The sequence below is a fragment of the Hyperolius riggenbachi genome, chromosome 11, assembly GCF_040937935.1.
Source record: "Hyperolius riggenbachi isolate aHypRig1 chromosome 11, aHypRig1.pri, whole genome shotgun sequence".
NCBI lineage: Eukaryota > Metazoa > Chordata > Amphibia > Anura > Hyperoliidae > Hyperolius > Hyperolius riggenbachi.
The window spans coordinates 38,795,835-38,815,704 of NC_090656.1; the positions used below are offsets into that span (position 1 = coordinate 38,795,835).

Below are 19,870 nucleotides of genomic sequence, written 5' to 3' on the forward strand. Positions count from 1 at the left end.
CTCTTTACAATATCCCACAGATTCTCTATGGGGTTCAGGTCAGGAGAGTTGGCAGGCCAATTGAGCACAGTAATACCATGGTCAGTAAACCATTTACCAGTGGTTTTAGCACTGTGAGCAGGTGCCAGGTTGTGCTGAAAAATGAAATCATCTCCATAAAGCTTTTCAGCAGATGGAAGCATGAAGCCACTTTTGAACCAGAAACAGCAGCAGAAGCGCCTGACCTGGGCTACAGAGAAGCAGCACTGGACTGTTGCTCAGTGGTCCAAAGTACTTTTTTCGGATGAAAGCAAATTTTACATGTCATTCGGAAATCAAGGTGCCAGAGTCTGGAGGAAGACTGGGGAGAGGGAAATGCCAAAATGCCTGAAGTCCAGTGTCAAGTACCCACAGTCAGTTATGGTCTGGGGTGCCATGTCAGCTGCTGGTGTTGGTCCACTGTGTTTTATCAAGGGCAGGGTCAATGCAGCTAGCTATCAGGAGATTTTGGAGCACTTCATGCTTCCATCTGCTCAAAAGCTTTATGGAGATGAAGATTTAATTTTTCAGCAAGACGTGTGTGTGTGTGTGTGTGTGTGTGTGTGTGTGTGTGTGTGTGTGTGTGTGTGTGTGTGTGTGTGTGTGTGTGTGTGTGTGTGTGTGTGTGTGTGTGTGTGTGTGTGTGTGTGTGTGTGTGTGTGTGTGTGTGTGTGTGTGTGTGTGTGTGTGTGTGTGTGTGTGTGTGTGTGTGTGTGCTAAACCTGGTGCATCCATGGTGAAGGGGCATCTTGTGGATTATGCCCCTTTGTAGTCGTGTCTACCTGCGTCCTCCTCTGTCCCCATGTGTCACCTCTGTTCTCTATGCCCATTTGAGTCCCCCTTGTGCCCTCCTCTCTGCCCCTTTGCATCCTCTGTGTCCTCAGTTTGTCCCCCGTGCCTTCCTCTGCATGGGCACAGTACAGGGAGTCCCTGACATTGCGGTGGGTTGGAGGTCAGTATTGGCAGGCATTCACAAGTCAGGAACTCCCTGCATTTGGACTATAAGACGCAGTGACTTTTCCTCACTTTTGGGGAAGAAAAAGTGAGTCTTTTAGTCCAAAAAATACAGTAATCTTGCAGGGATTTGAATACTCAATATTTATTGATAAAAATACAAAAATGCAATAAGAAGATCTTTAATGAAAATATAAACCACAAACCAGCTGCCCAGTAAACTGGAGCCTCAGTGGTTTATGGAAACATGCTAGTGTCGTAGCCTACTTACATTTACTGCCCTCAGCTACTGACTTTACATGTTATTTTAAATGAAGATCTACTTCTTATCGCCTTTTTTGCAATAAAGTTTGTGGTATCCCTGCAAGATTATATCTGTTGTGTTTCCTGGATTATATTATCCCTCTACTCTATCAACAAGTGTTTCCGTTTCATACACAGCCGATCAGTGGCTTGAAGGACCACTATGGCAAAAAAAAAGTAGGCAGTTAAAATTTGACAGAACCGACAGGTTTTGGGCCAGTCCATCTCCTCATGGGGGAGTCTCAGGCTGGTTTCACAGTGGGACGTTACAGGCGCACGTTAGAGCAGCCTGTAACGCACCCCACCGCACAGCAATGAAAAATCAATGGGCTGTTCACAGTGCCCACGTTGCGTTACATAGTAACGCTGCGCCACCAGACAACGTACTGCATGCAGTACTTTCTAAGCGGCAGAGCCGCGTTAGACTGCTTGCACATGCTCAGTAACGTTGGGGAGGAGCGGAGAGCGGCCAGGCACATGGCTAATTAATATTCACTGCACTCAGTGACGTGCAGTGTTTACTTCCTGGAGCGGCCGCTCTGTGCAGCGATTGGCCGGCGGGACCACGTGATGCCGCATGCGCACAAGAGTACGCATCACGGCATCACGGACGCCAGAGTGAGCTGCACAACGCGGCTCACTCCGACGTCCAAAGCAGGGAGCACCAGGCGTTGTGTTAGGGGCACGTTATGCGACCATAACGTCCCCTAAAACGCAACGTCCTGGTGTGAAACCAGCCTCAGGGTTTTCTTTGTTTTCAACAGCCTTTCCTGAACTGTGCTTTGATTGGCAGTAATCATTAATAAACCCTTTCCTCTCCCTCTGCTCTTACCGCTTCTCACGCAGTGGCTTTTCGATATAAAGACGATTTTGTTTGGTGGTCGGTATCATGTGACTTTTATGACACATACAATACTGGGCGGCCGAGGTTAGAATTTGCAGTGGGGCTCATGGATCTGCCTCCAATCGCTGGACTGGACAGTCAGGTATATGTGTGGACTTGAAACGTACCTCTAGTACGGTACATACTTCAGGCTGAAGCTATCATGCCTGGATACCCGATTTTACCAACCACATTTCTGAAGGCCTAGGTCTGGACTTACTATTCTGCGCACTTACACACAAACTCAATTATTTTCAGTCCTTATGTTTATATAGATAACCTCTAAACCAGCTCTGAATAGAACACGCAGGCCTTGCCTTGAGACATCGAACCTGCTACCGGCCACCACTATCTAGAAAGCCACAATATACCTTGTATATCATAAGCACACAGTTACAATAATTTGTTATATTGTACGTAGACTTCTTATTGAATCTGCGGTTATCTGTTGATTATAGTAAGCCACTTAGTGTTGGTATATTTTTTTATTTGGTTTTGTATGTTTATTTTGCATTACATGCTTCAGCCTTATACTTTTTTTGTTGTCATAAATTATTCTGTTCAGTGTTTCATTCTCTGTAAAGCAGAAATGAGACCTTTCTGTTTTCTTCTTCAGAGCTTTACTGCCCATATTCCAGCCCCGGGCTGTATATCAACATAAAGAGACTAATATTTTATAGTTTTATCTGTACTTACAGTTGGGTTTTAACTCTTTCACTCTCTCAGACAGGAACAAAAAAACAAATCAAAACAATTTGTGTCAGTTGTAGGCTGCCTGAGGCTGTACAAATCTTTTCATACCCAGCTTCTGACCAGAACTGCTGCCAGTCCTCAGTTAAAGGGGCACAATGGCAAAAAAAAATTGTAACATTTAAAATGTGTGCAAACAGACAATAAGAAGTACTTTTTTTCAGAGTAAAATGCCATAAATTACTTTTCGCCTATGTTGCTGTCACTTACAGTAGTTAGAAATCTGACAGAACAGACAGGTTTTGTACTAGTCCATCTCTTCATGGGGGGATTCTCAGGGATTTATTTATTTTCAAAAGCACTTAGTGAATGGCAGTTGCTCTGTCCAACTACCAAAAAACGGTGTAGCGAGTGGGGAAGCTGGCCAGCATCAGTGTTTAAATCCTTTTTAGGGAATATATTTATAAAGAATAAAAGCCTTGCTGAGAATCCCCTATGAAGAGATGGACTAGCCCAAAACCTGTCACTCCTGTCAGATTTCTACTACCTACTGTAAGTGACAGCAACATAGGAGAAAAGTAATTTATGGCTCATTTTACTCTGTAAAAAAAAGTACTTCCTATTTGTCTATGTTTGCACATATTTTACATTTTACAGTTATTCGCCATAGTGCCCCTTTAAAAAAAAAGATGGAACTAAAAGTATATTACTATTATATGCCCCTCATTATCAAATCCCACCCCTTCTCTGCTCAACAGCAGAGCCAAGAAAGCTGAATAATGTACTAGTAAACACCAGCAAGAGAAACAAAGTAAAAATAAAACTAAGCATGGAAATAAAACGTAGAAATCTGGTAGCCATGAGGAGGGGGGGGGGGGGGGGGGGGGGGGTACAAGGTTGCACAAAAAAAAAATTTCCTGGAATAGGGCATTAAATAACAAGAGAAAATGCAGTACATGGCTGGTAAAACTTGAGTACAATATCCGAGTGACATAGGCCATTATAAATGTATGTTTATGAAGGTTTCTCTTTAGGGTGGTCAGATGCCAGCAGCACCTGCAATGAGCGGGCGAGCAGGAGGTCACAGGGGGCTTTCTAAGACGTTGCAAGTGGTTCATAGCCAACCACTGCATTAAAGGCTCAACTGTGTGAATAACTGCAGGCCATGATTGTAAAGATCTGCCTTACAGCTCAGTAGAGTACAAAACACTGGTGACCTTGTATAGCAATATGGTATCTACAACAATTGATACACTAGTCGTATTGAGTACCATGCCACCTCCCAACACCTGAATACATTGTTCAACACCACCAGCAAGTAACTGAAAAAGAGAGGGCACAGACTAGACAGTGGCATCAATCCAGCTCTGAACAGCATAAATCCTTATTAGTCCGGCACCTCAAGCAATACCAAGAAGCAAAACAACGAACCAAGAAAAAAAAAAAATCAAACTCTCAAAAAAAGCAACTGCTAAGAACAAATCGGCTTAACTGAATCACACAGTTCAGCTCATTCTGCCCAAAATCCATCATCACCACCAAAGATATCTTCCTGTACTGACAAAGTGTCAACTGTCAATGCAGGGCAAAGAGAAGTCCAAGGAGGAGCCCCCTACACCTCAACACACCACCTACATTAACTCCAACAAACAAAACTTGATGATTCCCAGGATATGCACGAGCACACATGGTTCAGAGTCAGCTTACGCACAAGCCACACTTACGCACAAGCTCTGCAGAGATTGAGCCAGTCGTCACATATCCCTTGATATGAGGACACATGGTGAGGAGGTCATCAAGTCAAGCAGAAGTTTGCAGCTCTAGTCAACTGGCTATGCATATATCTGTAGCTATCAGCAAAACATCTGCCCGTCCATGGACAATCTTAGGACTAGGTATTTCGAATTTACAGCTCAAAAGTATGCAACACACCAATTTACACCGGTTTAGAATAATTCCAACATTTGTGTAGTGCTTTTCTACTGTCCGACTCAAAGCCCTTGAGTTGGAGTGTGCATAGTAGGCAGGGACAATGTCAGGGAGTCTTACCCAAGAACTCCTTACTGAATAGGTACTGGCCCTTAACAATTACCCTATCCAGCCACTGCTGTGTGTATTGTGTTGTGTATTTTGTACAAGGGCTTCAGTAAAAAAAAAATCTAAAAAAGTACAAGTATTTGATTTTAATTTACCTCAAGCTCATGTATACACTTGGTCTCAGACATTACTATTTTTGGTTCCAGAGAAAGAGTTTGAAAAAAGGGAGTAAACTACAGAAAAAGAAAAGAAAAAAAGAAAGAAAGAAGAAAAACAAGAGGAGGGAGAGGGAGGGGGGGAAGAGAGGGAGAGAGAGGGTGGGGGAAGAAAGAGAGGAAGGGGGAAGAGAGAGTCGGGGGGGGGGGAGAGGGAAGAGAGAGAGAGGGAGGGGAAAGAGAGAGAGAGGGAGGGGAAAGAGAGAGAGAGGGAGGGGAAAGAGAGAGAGAGGGAGGGGAAAGAGAGAGAGAGGGAGGGGAAAGAGAGGGGGGGGGAGAGAGAGGGAAGAGAGAGAGAGAGGGAGGGGGAAGAGAGAGGGGAGAGAGAGAAAGGAGGGGGGAGAGAGAGAGAGGGGGAGAGAGAGAGCTGAGCTGGCGGCTGAGTTGGGTAGCATAATAGTACTGTTTGAAATACAAGAGAGGGTGCTCTAAGAGAGGTAGAGGTGCTGTCTGCTTGTAAAATACTAAATGCATTTGATATTTGATCTGAGGAAGCGGACTGCAATCCCCGAAACGCATTCTTTCAAGTGTATGGTTTCTATTTAAAAAATTGTATTCATTTATTTGGGCTACTCTCTATTTTAGAGGTAAGACTATTTATTTATGTTTTATCCAGAGTGCTGGACGTGTATGTTGCTTCCTTGGATCCCTTACACCCTTCTTTCTTTTCTTGGAGAGCGACCTACATTGTCAAAGACTAAAGAACCCGAATGCAGACAGGCTTTCCTCACCAGCCATTACACTGTGGTTGCCAATCTTGCAACCTATTCTTGTGAGTATTCTGCAAACACCGTTGTTGATTGTCCCTTACCCTCAATGTGCTACACTATCAGGGGCACCTGGTGTCCCGGCTCGTTTTTTGTCTCCTTTGGAAGGTCTTTGAACTCCATAGGTGCCACACCCTCTCTGTCCCATGAAGGGAACTCTATGGTGCTGCCCATTATGTAACATCTGTGAGGAGCATAAATGACCAGTAATCTGATAAATTAACTGGACTGTTTATTTAGTGTCGCAGTCCCTCCCTTATAGCTCATGACTTGACCCTTTATATTACCCATATTGTCCCACTTTTTTTTCCCCACAGCGACGCCATTGTCTAACTTGGTGTTGTCGCTAATTTGAGTGTGAGAGAGAACAATGAGGGAGCGGGGAAACACTGAAAAGTGGCGAGAGGGAAGGGGGCGTGTGCTTTTAAATACAGAATGAATAGAGTTATTCATTGCATGTATTTATTCAAATGAATCATAATCTGTTTTGCCAGCATTGTTCTGTAATTTGCAGGCAGTTTATGATTTAATAAAATATCGCAGGATTGCGGCTGAAAGGGGGCACTTATTTACCTGGCCTCCGCGACCCCAATCAAAGCTGTGGCGGGGGAAAATGGCTCTGAGAAATATCGCGCACTGTGATTACACAGAATTAATTAATGCTCTGGTAATAGCGGCATTGTATTGGGTAATCAAGAATGTTTAGCGTGAGCAATTCATCCACTCTGCGTTTTATAAACAAGGGAAAACATCTCTTCAGCCTGGCGTACGGAATGAAAGGCGGGTGTCACGGAGGTCTGTATGTAAAAGGATGAGTTTAGTATTTGCATGATGTGCTGCCTAGTCAGAGTTAAAGAAGAACTGTACTGAAAATAAGGTACCGTAATGAATTTATTTATAAATATTTATAAATGAGCCAGTGTTTGCCCATTGTACTGTACATTCTGAAATATATCACATGCAACACCTTTAGTCCTGTCAGATGCAGCTCTGCTGAATGTTTGTTTCAGAGAATTTTAAAGCCAGTGAAAATATACCTGGGGTCTGATTCATCAAGCTGAACTGCGTAGCAGCGCAGCTTACATGTGAAGGAGCGCCCGGTTTGCGCTCCTTCAGCGATTGCTGCTATGTAAGGAGTGTGCCTACCTTAGTTATGCACTTTGCTTATATAGCAACACGCATTACGTTAACTGCAGGCGGTCCTGTGAAGTATCGTACTTAACTCGTGGCGCTACTATGTTAATTTACATAGTTACAACTATGTAAATTACCATAGTAGCGGGCGCAAGTGAAGTACTGCGGTAACGATACTTCACAAGACTGCCGCAGTTAAGGTTACGCGTATTGCTATGTAAGCAAAGTGCGTAACTAAGAAAGGCACGCTTCTTACATTGCAGCAATCGCTTCTATGTAAGGGAGGAAAAGAGGGCGCTCGATCACATTAAAGGGGAACTGAAGTAAGAGGTATACGGAGGCTGCCATATTTATTTCCTTTTAATGAATTCCAGTTGCCTGGCAGCCCTGCTGGTCTTTTTCTCTGCAGTAGTATCTGAATAACACCAGAAACAAGCATGCAGCTAGTCTTGTCAGATCTGACTTTAAAGTCTGAAACACCTGATCTGCTGCATGCTTGTTCAGGGGCTATGGCTAATAGTATTAGAGGCAGAGGATCAGCAGGGCTGCCAGGCAACTGATATTGATTAAAAGGAAATAAATATGGCAGCCTCCGTATACCTCCTACTTCAGTTCCCCTTTAAGCTGCGCTGCTAAGCAGCGAAGCTTGATAAATCAGGCCCCCCTGGTCTCCCAGAAAGCTCTGGGAGAAGTCGGCATAGCTAAAAAGCCTAGGCATCGCTGGTAAGGTGGGACAGCATACCAATATACAGTAATATATAGATGTAGTAAGGGTTTCTGATGCTGAACCCAGGAAAAAATAAGTGGGTATCCTATATAATAAAACCTATAGTATCCCTGCGTCATCATCCTCCTGTCCGTGTGTCCATGGTTTTGCGCTACTGCGCATGTGTTGGGACAGGAGGACGGGGACAGGGGGCAGCGGCTGATGGTGCAGGGGGCGGGCGGCTGATGGTGCGGGAAGCAGGCAGGCGTGTGTGCGTGTGTGTACTGTGTGCGCATGCGCACTGACACGCGGGACAGACCTAGAGCCCATTTTTAAACTTAGGTGCTTAGGTCCCCTAGTCCTAAATAACTTACTAGATTCTATTATAGGTCACTACAGTGCATACGTTTTATGTATATTTACTACTGTGACTTTTGTATAAGGTGGGCTGTTTTCTTTACTTAACATCACCTTTGCATTAATACTGGGTACACACTGGGAGACTGATCTGCCAGATAATCTGTAAGATCAACACAGTTTCCAGACATGGAGTGTAGCTTAGCTAAACGTTTACTTTTAGCGATCACCTGCACTAACTTAAAGTTCAACTCCAGACACAAATACTTCCTAGTCTTCCTGTGTAGGCCCAAGACATGATTAGCGGATGTCAGATAAATCACTTTTACAGTACCTGGATAGGAAGCCCAGACACTGAAACTTCCTACCTGTATGTTTATGAGTTAACATTTAAAAACAGAATTTTTAGCTGCAGAAGCCTCATTTAACACAAAAAAGTAACATGGATTACTATAGCTATCTGAGGATATTTTAGCTCTGTGCCTTGAGGTGTTGTTTCCCTAAGAACCCAATTGGAGGTTTAGAACTCACATGGGCACATATTGCCCAGTAAAATAACCTGCACTGTTGGTTTATTTAGGTGATCAAATATCAATCTTCCAGATCGGTCTGCCAGTGTGTGGCAAACATCAGTCAACTCTAACCGAGTCCCCAGCACCTATGTATTCTATCATTTGCTACAAATGATGCACCTAAGATATAGCATTTCCCATTAAGCTGAGGCTTTTCTTGCCCGGGTCCGCATCCTCCTAATCCGCGCGTCAGACATGGCAGGGCGCCCGTCCATCCCGCATCCACCAGCCGCATTATTAGAAGTGACACTTCCATTTCTTGCCTTTAAGTCGCCACTTTGGGAATTAGATTCCAATAAGTGATATGGAAATGATTTGTCAAGTCTATTCTTAAACGAAGGAAAGCGTTCTTTCCACGCATTTAGGCCTTTCAGGGTGCGCTCATGCAGAGAGCGCCGGGATCCCCTGGAGGCGGGTTTGACATCCGAAGTCACAGTGAGAAAATCAGAATGCTTCTGACAGCTGCACTTCCTTGTCACATTTTCCCAGCAAGTGGGGCGCGGAGGACCCGAAATGTGATTTCCAACATTTGGCCGGAGTGTTGTCAGCTTGTACAAGCGTCTCTAATTCCCCCTGTACTGCCGCATGTCTAACTCCCCATGTACCGCCCTACTAGGCTCATTCAAAGACAACTTCAACTATTGTTGAGAAAAAAATAAATTCCCTTACTTCAGATCTGTACACTACAAGGATTCAGCAAATGTTTCTAGTTGGGACTCCCCCTGCTGACTGCAAGTGGCACACGTGAAATATTTATAGGACCTATTTCTTCAGTTGTCACATGACACAAAAATAGCTTTTTAGGATGTAACAAAGTAAACCTACTGTAAACCATACGATTCAAATCATATACTCCCATTAAAAAGATACATAGCAAGTTTTCTGCACAGATCGTAAATTTAAGGGCCTTTTCACACTGGCACTTTCTGGAAAACGGACCCGTGAAAATAGATCCGTTTCCGTTCCATTGATTAAGTTCCGTTTCCCCGTATACCCCCCAGACTCTCATCACATTTCCAAGCCAGTGTGATTAAATATTCCATTTTTCATTGACCCCCAATGCAGTGCTTCAGTGTCTGTCTCCGTTCCACTGGGCTCAGCGGTCTGGAAAAACTGCTGCAGCACTAAACTTTCGGTCCGTTCAGCGGAGTGGGCGGAAGGGATCCATTCGAACGGACCAATGGGAGCGGATCAGTAGGTTAACAATGGATCCATTCGCAATGTCCACAGACTCCATGAGACAACTAAATCTACTGTGCATTTAGGCAAATGACATGAACAGAGAGTACCGTTTAAACAACTGCTTCCATTCCTTTGACTGGCACAGCAGTTGACCACTTAAGCAACACCTCCAGAAACTTTGCATTTACCACCGGGCAGAAGCCAATGTAAACCAGCCCTTATTCCTACAGGCTGCAGGAGATAGAGTCTGTTCCTTCCTCCTTGCACTCTGCTATAGATGCATTCCAAGAATCAGCAGACACACCCACACAATCTGATATTAACTCACTCAACTCAGCTGTTTGTTCTCATATTTGTGTGGGTTTTCTCCCAGTTCTCCAAAATGTAGAGTTGTAAGCAGTGGATGGGGAAAGCCGCAGTCTCATAGAGGTGTAAGCAGGAGAGGGGGTAGCTGCAGTGTCAGAGAGGTGTAAGCAGGGGAGGAGACAGTCGCAGTGTCAGAGAGGTGCAAGCAGGGGAGGGGGAAAGCAGCAGTGTCAGAAAGGTGTAAGCAGGGGAGGGGCTGCTGCAGTATCAGAAAGGGGTAAGCAGGGGAGGAGACCGTCGCAGTGTCAGAGAGGTGTAAGCAGGGAAGGGGCCAGCCGCAGTGTCAGAGAGGTGTAAGCAAGGGAGGGGACAGCTGCAGTGTCAGAGAGGAGAAAGCAGGGAAGGGCACAGCTGCCATGTCAGAGAGGTGAAAGCAGGGGAGGGGACAGCCTCAGTGTCAGAGAGGTGTGCGTGTGGTAGGGATGCACAACAAAGCATTTTTAAATCGAAATCACGATGTAGGCACAACGCTTACGTAATTGTCAAAGCTGTATTTGTTTTACCAGGACAATTTTCCGCGTTCCACGCGTATAATTACAGCGCAGTAACTCACCTTCCGAGATCCCCCAAACCCTCTCTCTACTTCCTCTCCCTGGCATCTGTCTCATTGGTAACAGTCCTGCCTGTGATGATGTAACCGCATGTCATCTCAAAGTCGCTGGTACCAATGTGACGGACACCTGGTAGAGGAAGTAAAAAGAGGCTGCGGGGATCGCGGAAGTGAGTTACTGCGCTAAGCCTGCTCTCCTCCGCCGCTGCTAACTTGTACTGGGGGCAACTATACTGGGAGAATTGTGAAACAGCTTGAGTTGAAGAAAATAATGAATCAAATTGAAATTGCAATTTCTGAGAGAAAAATCTAAATTTCAATTTTTTTTGTGGGGAGGAAATGGACCAATATTTAAACTACATATAGAGGTAATCATTAACACTATAGCATTAATTATCATCAGTCAAAAAAGGTCCCCTTGTGTATCCCTCTTGTCCAGGGGCCCCTGTTGGGTCAAGGGATGAGCTACTGAATTCCACGGAATTCCTTTTTCCGAGTTTCCGATCAGAAATAAGCTTTCCGCAGCAGAACTTTATTGACAAAAAGAAAATAAAAACACCATGCTGAGTGCAGAAATCTGGAGGTCAGAAATTCAGAAATACATTTGTTAGAATGCAAAATTCCATCGGTATGTCCAATTATGCCTAGTAGGGTCCAAGCCTCTGCATCCCCTAATGAGTGGCTGGATTAAGTACTGGTTAAGGGCACCGCCTTTGACATGGGAGACCAGGGTTCAAATCCTGGTTAGGGTCAGTACCTGTTCAGTAAGGAGTTCAAGGCAAGACTCCCTAACACTGCAGGGTGGCCTCTTGAGCGCGCCCCAGTGGCTGCAGCTCTTGAGCACTGAGTCAAACAGGAGAAAAGCGCTATACAAATGTTTGGATTATTTATTGCTGTGTCACTGACATTAGACAATGTGCCCCTTTGAAGGTTCTAATGGTTCAATTTTCTGTAGTAGGTTGCACTATAAGTCTTAAAGAAGCAAGAAAAATAAACAGTTTCGAATGTATGGTTGTATAGGAGACAAATCATTTTCAGAGGGGTTTATTTATAATACCCCCAAAAAAGAGCACTCGTAAGTGTCACGATGTGACAGTTTTAATGCATGCCCCTAAAATGTACTTTTTGCAAATATATTGTGCAGGCGCTAAACAACTCTATCTTTACCCACAATTCATGTCATCTGCTGACAACCGTCGCTTACATCTCTGTCTTCAGCCGCAATCGTTCCCGCAATGCCTGCGCTCCGAGACCCACCTTTATTCCTCCTCTACCTATAAAACTTTATGGAGTTGAATGTGACATAAAATGTGCAATGTTGCTACAGTAATATATGTACCTCAATAAATTACTCCCCGCAATTAAACATTTACGGGCAAATCAATAAACACAGACTGTTAAACTCGCAGAAATTTACAGCGGAAAACAAAAGTAAACAGTTTTCTGGGAAAGATGTAAAAATTAGATAGCTATAGCTGGAAGGATGAGATAGATGGCTATTGATGGAGGAAAGTATCACAAATGTAGATCAGCAAGATGCATAGATGGGGATATGGGGGCCTGAAGCAGACAGTAAAAGACTCCACTACAGGATAGACAACGTCCAGCATTGGATGCCGACAGCCCAAACTTTGAAGAGGCAGGAACTTTTGGCACGTGGCGCTAAGGCTGAAACGTCTACTTTGGTTAAAAAAGTTGAGGCGCCTACACCCTATAAAGGCATTTTCTATTGATCTGATGAAGCAGGTCATGACCCACAAAACGCATTGTCAGATTGCTTTTTGAATACATTTTTTTTCCAGTTGAACTGATGTCTATATTTTTCGGCGAGGTAAGAGATCACCTGTGTTATTTTTATTTATATTTTAAAACACTAAAAGAGTAAACAATTTGGGCGCCACCATTTTGGTTCTGGAGGTCGATTCTAAAATAACTGACAGTTGCGCCACCATTTCCCCACAAAATTCACAGAAGAAGATGAAAAATGGTAGATATCAGCCAGGGTTAGGTGATGATTAAAGTGATACTTAACTGAAAACAAAGTAAAGAGATAAACAATTGTAGCTATCTAGAAATACTAGAAGTGGCAGAGATCAGTACACACTGCAGATACTTTACTATCAGTACAGGCACAGAGTAACAGCTTATGCTGGGAATACACGGCTTGATTTTCCGCTCGATTCTCCCGCTCTATCGTTTCGCCGCTCTATTTCTGCGGGCGATTCTCTTATCTTCCGCTCATTTTTCTTATCTCTTTCCATTGTCCTGTATGCGGAATTTAGCGACAAAACAATCGGGCCGGAGATCGGATATGTTGAAAATTATCAATCGAGCCAACTTAACCACCTAACGACCGCCTAACGCCGATAGGAGTCAGCAGGTCGCAGTGGTGTTTCCATGTCAGTTCACGGAGGGTGTCTCTGTGAACAGCCTGCGAGCCTCCGATCGCAGCTCGCAGGCGAAATGTAAACACACGTTGAATAAATCCCCTGTGTTTACATCCTACACAGCAGCAGCGCCGTAAAGGAGATGGGCGATCCCCGGCCTCTGATTGGCCGGGGATCGCCGCTCTCTGATAGGCTGAAGCCTATCAGAGGAGGTACAGGACGGATCACCGTCCTGTACCGCCCATAGAGAGGACAGGAGCGAGAGAAGGAGAGGGAGGGGGGAATAGCGCTGCGGAGGGGGGCTTTGAGGAGCCCCCCCCCCCGCTACCCTCAAACAGCTGGCGGCGATCAGACCCCCCCAGCAAGACATCCCCCTAGTGGGGGAAAAAAGGGGGGGGGGGGGAGAGTCTGGTCGCCGCCTGGCTGAAATCTGATCTGTGCTGCAGGCTGAAGAGCCCACGCAGCACAGATCATAGGAAAACCACGCGGTCCTCAAGTAGTTAATGGCTCAAAATCCGTGCCGTGTATTCCCAGCATTGCACTGCACACACTGCAGCTAGTTTACTATCAGTACAAGAATATGATGATGATGATGATGATGATGCGCGCGTACCCATTCTCCGGCGAGGTGGCCCGTGTACCCATTCTCCGGCGAGGTGGCCCGCGTACCCATTCTCCGGCGAGGTGGCCCGCGTACCCATTCTCCGGCGAGGTGGCACGCGTACCCATTCTCCGGCGAGGTGGCACGCGTACCCATTCTCCGGCGAGGTGGCACGCGTACCCATTCTCCGGCGAGGTGGCACGCGTACCCATTCTCCGGCGAGGTGGCACGCGTACCCATTCTCCGGCGAGGTGGTGCATATATAAGTTCTGTGAGTGTATATCAACACACGGCTTGCTTATCAAGTCACAATTTTGTAAGAATTTTGCTCGTCTTGCAAAGCGCTTGCAAACCAAGTTACTTGCAATCCAAGGTTTTACTGCTCATTATATTATTGACGAGGAACACATTGCAGACTAAAGTGGGCTGGGGCTAGCTGAAAATCGCTGAGTGCTTTAGTTGGGCGTTGTTGCTGCATATTTTTGGTTTGGAGTCATTTCCAATGCTTCTGAACCAATTTTTAATGTAATCCAAATGACTACGATATGTGTATTTTTATTTATTTTTTTCCTAGGAAGTAAAAGTGCTTTTGTATCGTTATTACAAAGCAATTTTGCAGCAATCCTATACTTTGTATTAGATCCCAATCACTCACAATAAAGCTGCAAGATGTGGTATCCCTCTCACTCCTGTAGGTTTCCCTGCATTCACTTTCATAAGCCCAGTGTGTTTAGAATCCGGTGAAGCCGGTGTCTCCGGGAGGGTGAAGTCGGTGTCTCCGGGAGGGTGAAGCCGGTGTCTCAGAGGGTGAAGCCGGTGTCTCTGGGAGGGTGAAGCTGGTGTCTCTGGGAGGGTGAAGGCGGCGTTTCAGGGCAGCTGCAGAGTGAATGTTTGGCACTCTGCCACAGACATCTTTTACAATGATGGCTAATTCCTCTGACTGCGCCGGGAGCATGCAGATGAGCGCAGCTCAACGAGGCCAAATCGCCCCCTACATGCTAATGTATCGGGAAAAGAGGGAAATGAAGCCATCGGCAGGAATTGGTAGTCAGCAAGTTCTGGGTACAGCTGATCACCCTCTGCTCTAACTGATGGCTGCTTGTAGCTGGTCAGTACATACAGAGCAGGTTGGACGCCATGTTGCAGTTTCCATCAGGACTCCTGTGAACTCAATGAACACAGATATATTAACAATAACCTGTAACCAGAGGCTGGAGTGACTCCGGCCCATATAATAAGAGGAGATCATTTTTCAACTTCTTTTTACATTACCTTTCTAGCACTTTGCAATTGAAATAGTAAAAAAAAAAGTATGTGAAAAAAGTACTAAAAAAGTACTAAAATTACTCTGAGTATTTTCTTGCTTGCTGGAGGTCTAAAAGGCATTTTATTGAGAAGGTGTGGAAATATCGCATAATCAATATAAGTTAGCCTGTTTCTACTTGTCAGGAAAACAGAGCGTTTTTCTGTGCAGGAATAATCTGCACATCAGAGCCATCAGAATTTGCACTCCGCAAGGCTGTGTGCGATTCAGATACAATGTAATGAATAGGAAATTTGAATGCTTTTTCGCTATGCGCATTTTCCATGCAAATTTGCGTAAGTTTTCGCATAAAATCAATGTAAAAGCACAAAGGCAGTGACATGGTTAAATTCGCATACTAACTTGCGCGAAAACGTACGCAAATTCGTAGTAAAATTTGCGTACGAATTTGCATCCGCATGCGAATTTATTTTTTGCGTTTTCCGCAACAAATTCACACCGCACAAGTGGAAACCGGCCCGTATTGCTTATAAGAAAATAAATAAATAAATCAGCCTCCTTTAAATACAACCAAGGTGACATGTGACATAATGAGATAGACGTGTATGTACAGTGCCAAGCACACAAATACCGAGGCTGTGTTCCATTTTTTTTTCTTTCTCTGCCTGAGTTAAACATCAGGTATGCAAGTGGGTTTCTGTCTGGGACGGGACTGGGTCGGACTAGCATAACCCTCACTGATAAGTAATTACAGCCATAAAACACTTTCTTGTAAGTAAATTGCTTCTTAAGAGCAGGAAAGAGATAAAAAGGGTCAATAATTCATAGATTTTAGCTCTGGCATACTTCAATGAAGGGGTCATTGAGCAGAGACATTGAAACAGTAAAACTTCCAAACTAGATTTAAATATAAAATAAAACACTGGGATATGTAAAAAATAAATAAATAATAATTTTAGGAGAAGCAGAATAGATACAGTTGTTTTTTTCATCGGTCTAGTTTCACATCGGATGTCCTTTAAAGTGGATCCGAGATGAACTTTTACTCATTGCATTATTGTGTTCCTTTCCTATTGTTTATAGGGCATTCCTCAAGCCAAATACTTTTTTGTTTTTGCTCTAATACTCAAATTCATTATAAACTAAACAAGCCACGCCCACAGGTTTTCAGAGAGCCAAGGCATTTTCAGACAGTAGCAATGGCTCATGGGAGCTCAGTCTGGGCAGGAGCGGGAGGTATTACTAGCCAGAGATTTCAGCGGCAGAAGGGAGGAGGGGGGGGTAGGTTTTTTTCACAGGCTGAGTGCTCAAGATGCAGATAAGCCTGCCTCTGTGTAATGTTTACAAACAACATGGCTGCTGTCATTGTATCACAGGAAGAAATAATCATATTCTATTAAAGCGGTTTGCTGCTAGATTTGCTGTATAAACCATCTAAACTTTAGATAAGATATACTGTATAGACAAGTTACTTGTTATAGTTAGCTTTTCATCTCGGATCCGCTTTAACCTCCCTGGCGTTCTATTAAAGATCGCCAGGGGGCAGCGCAGCGCTATTTTTTTAATATTTTTTTTTCAATCATGTAGCTAGCCTAGCGCTAGCTACATGATGCCCCCCTCCCTTCTGCATCCCTCCCACCCCTCCAATTGCCGCCGGCGCTGTTAGCCATAAGAAAATCCCGTTCTTGAACGGGATTTCCTTTAGGGCTTCCCCCGTCGCCATGGCGACGATCGTGATGACGTCATCAACGTCATCGGGAGTCCCGATCCACCCCTCAGCGCTGCTTGGCACTGATTGGCCAGGCTGCGCAGGGGTCTCAGGAAAGGGGGGGGGGCCCTTACGCGGCGGGTAGCGGCGCATCGGCAGCGAGCGGCGGTGATCGTATACAACACGCAGCAAGCAAAGTGCTTGCTGCATGTTTTTAAAAAAAAAAATTATGAAAATCAGCCCAGCGGGGCCTGAGCGGCGTCCTCCGGCGGTAATGGACGCAATAATGCGTCCATACCGCTAAGGAGGTTAAGGAAAAGGTTAGGGCTAGTTGCTGGGGGATTGCTAGAATTTGATGAGTAGGGATGAGTGAAAATGCCAATATTCTTTTTGCAGAAATTTTACACGGAAATAATGAAAAATTTGATTTTTTTTTTTATTTGCAGATTTCATAAACACATTTTCACAGAAAAAACACAATTGTGAAAGTATGTTTAAAGATGCACTCAGAGGTGATCTGATTGGTTGATAGGGATGAGGCTCGGGGCTCAATAGTATTGCATGGAATCATGGTACTCCCAATAGGGAGTGATTTTCGCTCAAAAGTCGAATTTTACATTATTTTTGAAAAAATAAATGCGAATCGAATAACAGCACTTTCACACATCACACAACAAATAAATTCAACGTACAATCTCCTGGAATGGATTCCGTGTGTAAGTGGGGGGGGGGGGGGGCGCCTGCAATTTAAGACTCCTGCTGTATTGCCAATTGATCCCTCTGATTCATATTATTTAAACTCATAATGGAACAGACGCTGTTCTCTGCCCTTTTTGTACAGCAGGAATATGCATAGATTTTGCCTCCATCTACACAGGAATGCCTTTTAGCGGCTGCCTCGTAATGTAAATCGATTGCATCTGGTGGGCGACATTAGGCTGGGGAAAACACAGATCCCAAACTGGGCAGCGACGTCTGATGGAATTCCCGCTGCTGGAAAGAATTCACAGCAGAACTTCTGGGGCGGAGGGGGCCTTTCAGGTAATGAGATCACCGTCACTCAGAAAAAGTAATACACTGTGGGCCATGGAAACATTTTTCCTCCAGAATTTTCTCCCAGGAGTTAATTTTCTATCTTCTATTTAGAATAACTTTTCGGCGCTTTTCCACCTACTTTTTAAAATGCAATCAAAACTATCTGAAGAATTTCCTTGCTTGCTGGTGATTTCAAAAGCATTTTATTGACACTATAAAGGCTCATACACACATCAGACCATAGTCTTTGGAAAATGAAAGATCACAGACCAATCTTACCACCCTTCCATGTAGTATGAGAGCCATATTCTACACAGTCTATTCTATGGAGCTGAACGCCCCATCAGATAAAAATCTTTGCAAGATGCTGCACACAAAGATGCTGTACACATGCAACAGATCAGTATCTGCAAAAGATCAATTCCTGCAAAATGCATTCATAGTCTATGATAGGAGATAGGAGAAAGAGCTTCAAAATGGTATGCATCTTTCCATAGTTTCTGCACTGCTCGGAGTCTCTTTAAAATAACTTTTCAACATGTTACAATCGAAAAAGTACCCAAAAGTTGTTGAAAAAGCTCTATCAAAATTATTTTGAGTATTTTCTTGCCTGCTGGCGGTCTAAAATGCATTTTATCACAAGGTATGAAAATATCACCTGGGTGAAAAGTCAGGAGAAAAAGTTAATTGCATATGGGCCCTGATGCTACAGTACCAGCAAGCAAGAAAATAGAATACTTTGGGCAGTACTTTTTCACCTACATTTTGGTACTTTTCAACTGCAGAGTGCGAAAATGTTTTAAACAGAAGACAAAAAAAAAAAAAAAGCATCTCCTAGGAGAAAACTCCAGGAGAAAAAGTGAATTGAATAAGAGTTGTGTCTGATTAGCCTCTGAGGAAGCGTCAGGCTCTCTTCACCCGTGCTGCATACCTCGATGTCTGTGATTAACCACTTAACGACTGTCTAACGTCGGCAGGTCGCAGTGGTGTTTCCATGGGGCTGTTCCATGTCAGTTCACGGAGGGTGTCTCCGTGAACAGCCTGCGAGCCACTGATTGCGGCTCGCAGGCTAATTGTAAACACGTGGGGAAGAAATCCCGTGTTTACATCATAAGGCACTGCTGCGCAGCAGCGCCGTAAAGGAGATCGGTGATCCCCGACTGAAGCCTGTCAGAGGCGGCGCAGGACGGATCGCCGTCCTGTGCCGCCCAGAAAGAGGAGGGGAGGGAGGGAAAGGGGACGAGGCTGGGAATCGCTGCAGAGGGGGGCTTTGAGGAGGACCCCCGCTCAGCCACACAGAGCGGCGGCGATCAGACCCCCCCCAGCAGGACATTCCCCTAGTGGGGAAAAAAAAGGGGGTGGGGGGTGGAGTCTGATCGCCCTGCAGCAATCACGATATGTGCTGCGGGCTGGAGAGCCCACGCAGCACAGATCAGCCAGAAATCCCCAGATCGTCAAGTGGTTAAAGATACAAATGCATCTTAGGCCTCGTTCTCATCTAAAATTGTAATCGCAAACGCAAGCTTTTTGCAATTTTGTGCGGCGGGGTTTTTTTTCCCGGCGCTCCACTGTGCGCTGCGTTTTTGGTAAAAGCGTTTAAGTACTTTTCCAGAGCAGTTTTGTCTTTCACTCCCTGACGCAAGTCAGGAAGTGAACTCTTATTTATTAAAAAAAACAGCGAACGCAATCGCCGCATAAAGCTTTTTTGTGAGCGTTTTGCACTCTTCCTATACCTTCCATTATAGCAAACACGCCCCAAAAATGGTACAGGCACTGCTTTGCGGACCACAAAGCGGACGCAACGTGCTGATATGAACCTTCTCATAGAGATTCACTGCACAAGCTTTTTGTGGGCTATTTTGAAAATCGCCTGAGCTGGAAAAAATGCCCTTAATGTGAACGAGCTCTTACAGTGCCTCAAATGTATTTGCAATTACTACTGAAACCTCGTGGTAAAGTTCCTCAACATTCAGACTTGTCAGCCACCTAAGAAGACACACAAGACCTCCACAGGATAGGATAACCCCATTAATAAGGATCATAAAATTTGACTGCAAATTTGAGTTCTAATGGAAACAGAATTTGTCAAAGCTGAACTACAACTTTGCAGGAGACTAATCAGATTGGAGAATGGTCAGCTA

At 44.7% G+C, this 19,870-nt stretch overlaps 1 protein-coding gene across 8 annotated transcripts in view; it reads right to left on the bottom strand.

Annotated features, from left to right (window-relative positions):
• The window catches only part of CHST8 (carbohydrate sulfotransferase 8), a 584,914-nt gene that overhangs the window by 407,382 nt on the left and 157,662 nt on the right, over positions 1-19,870 (bottom strand). The window contains exon 1 of one of the 8 annotated variants that reach the window (XM_068260869.1): positions 11,902-11,928. The exons of 6 other annotated variants lie outside the window; for them this stretch is intronic. The gene's annotated coding sequence lies outside the window, so the exon portion shown is untranslated. Of the gene's footprint in view, positions 1-3,118; positions 3,201-11,901; positions 11,929-19,870 lie in introns of those variants that run through there. One more of the 8 variants, XM_068260866.1, reaches the window with a different exon arrangement.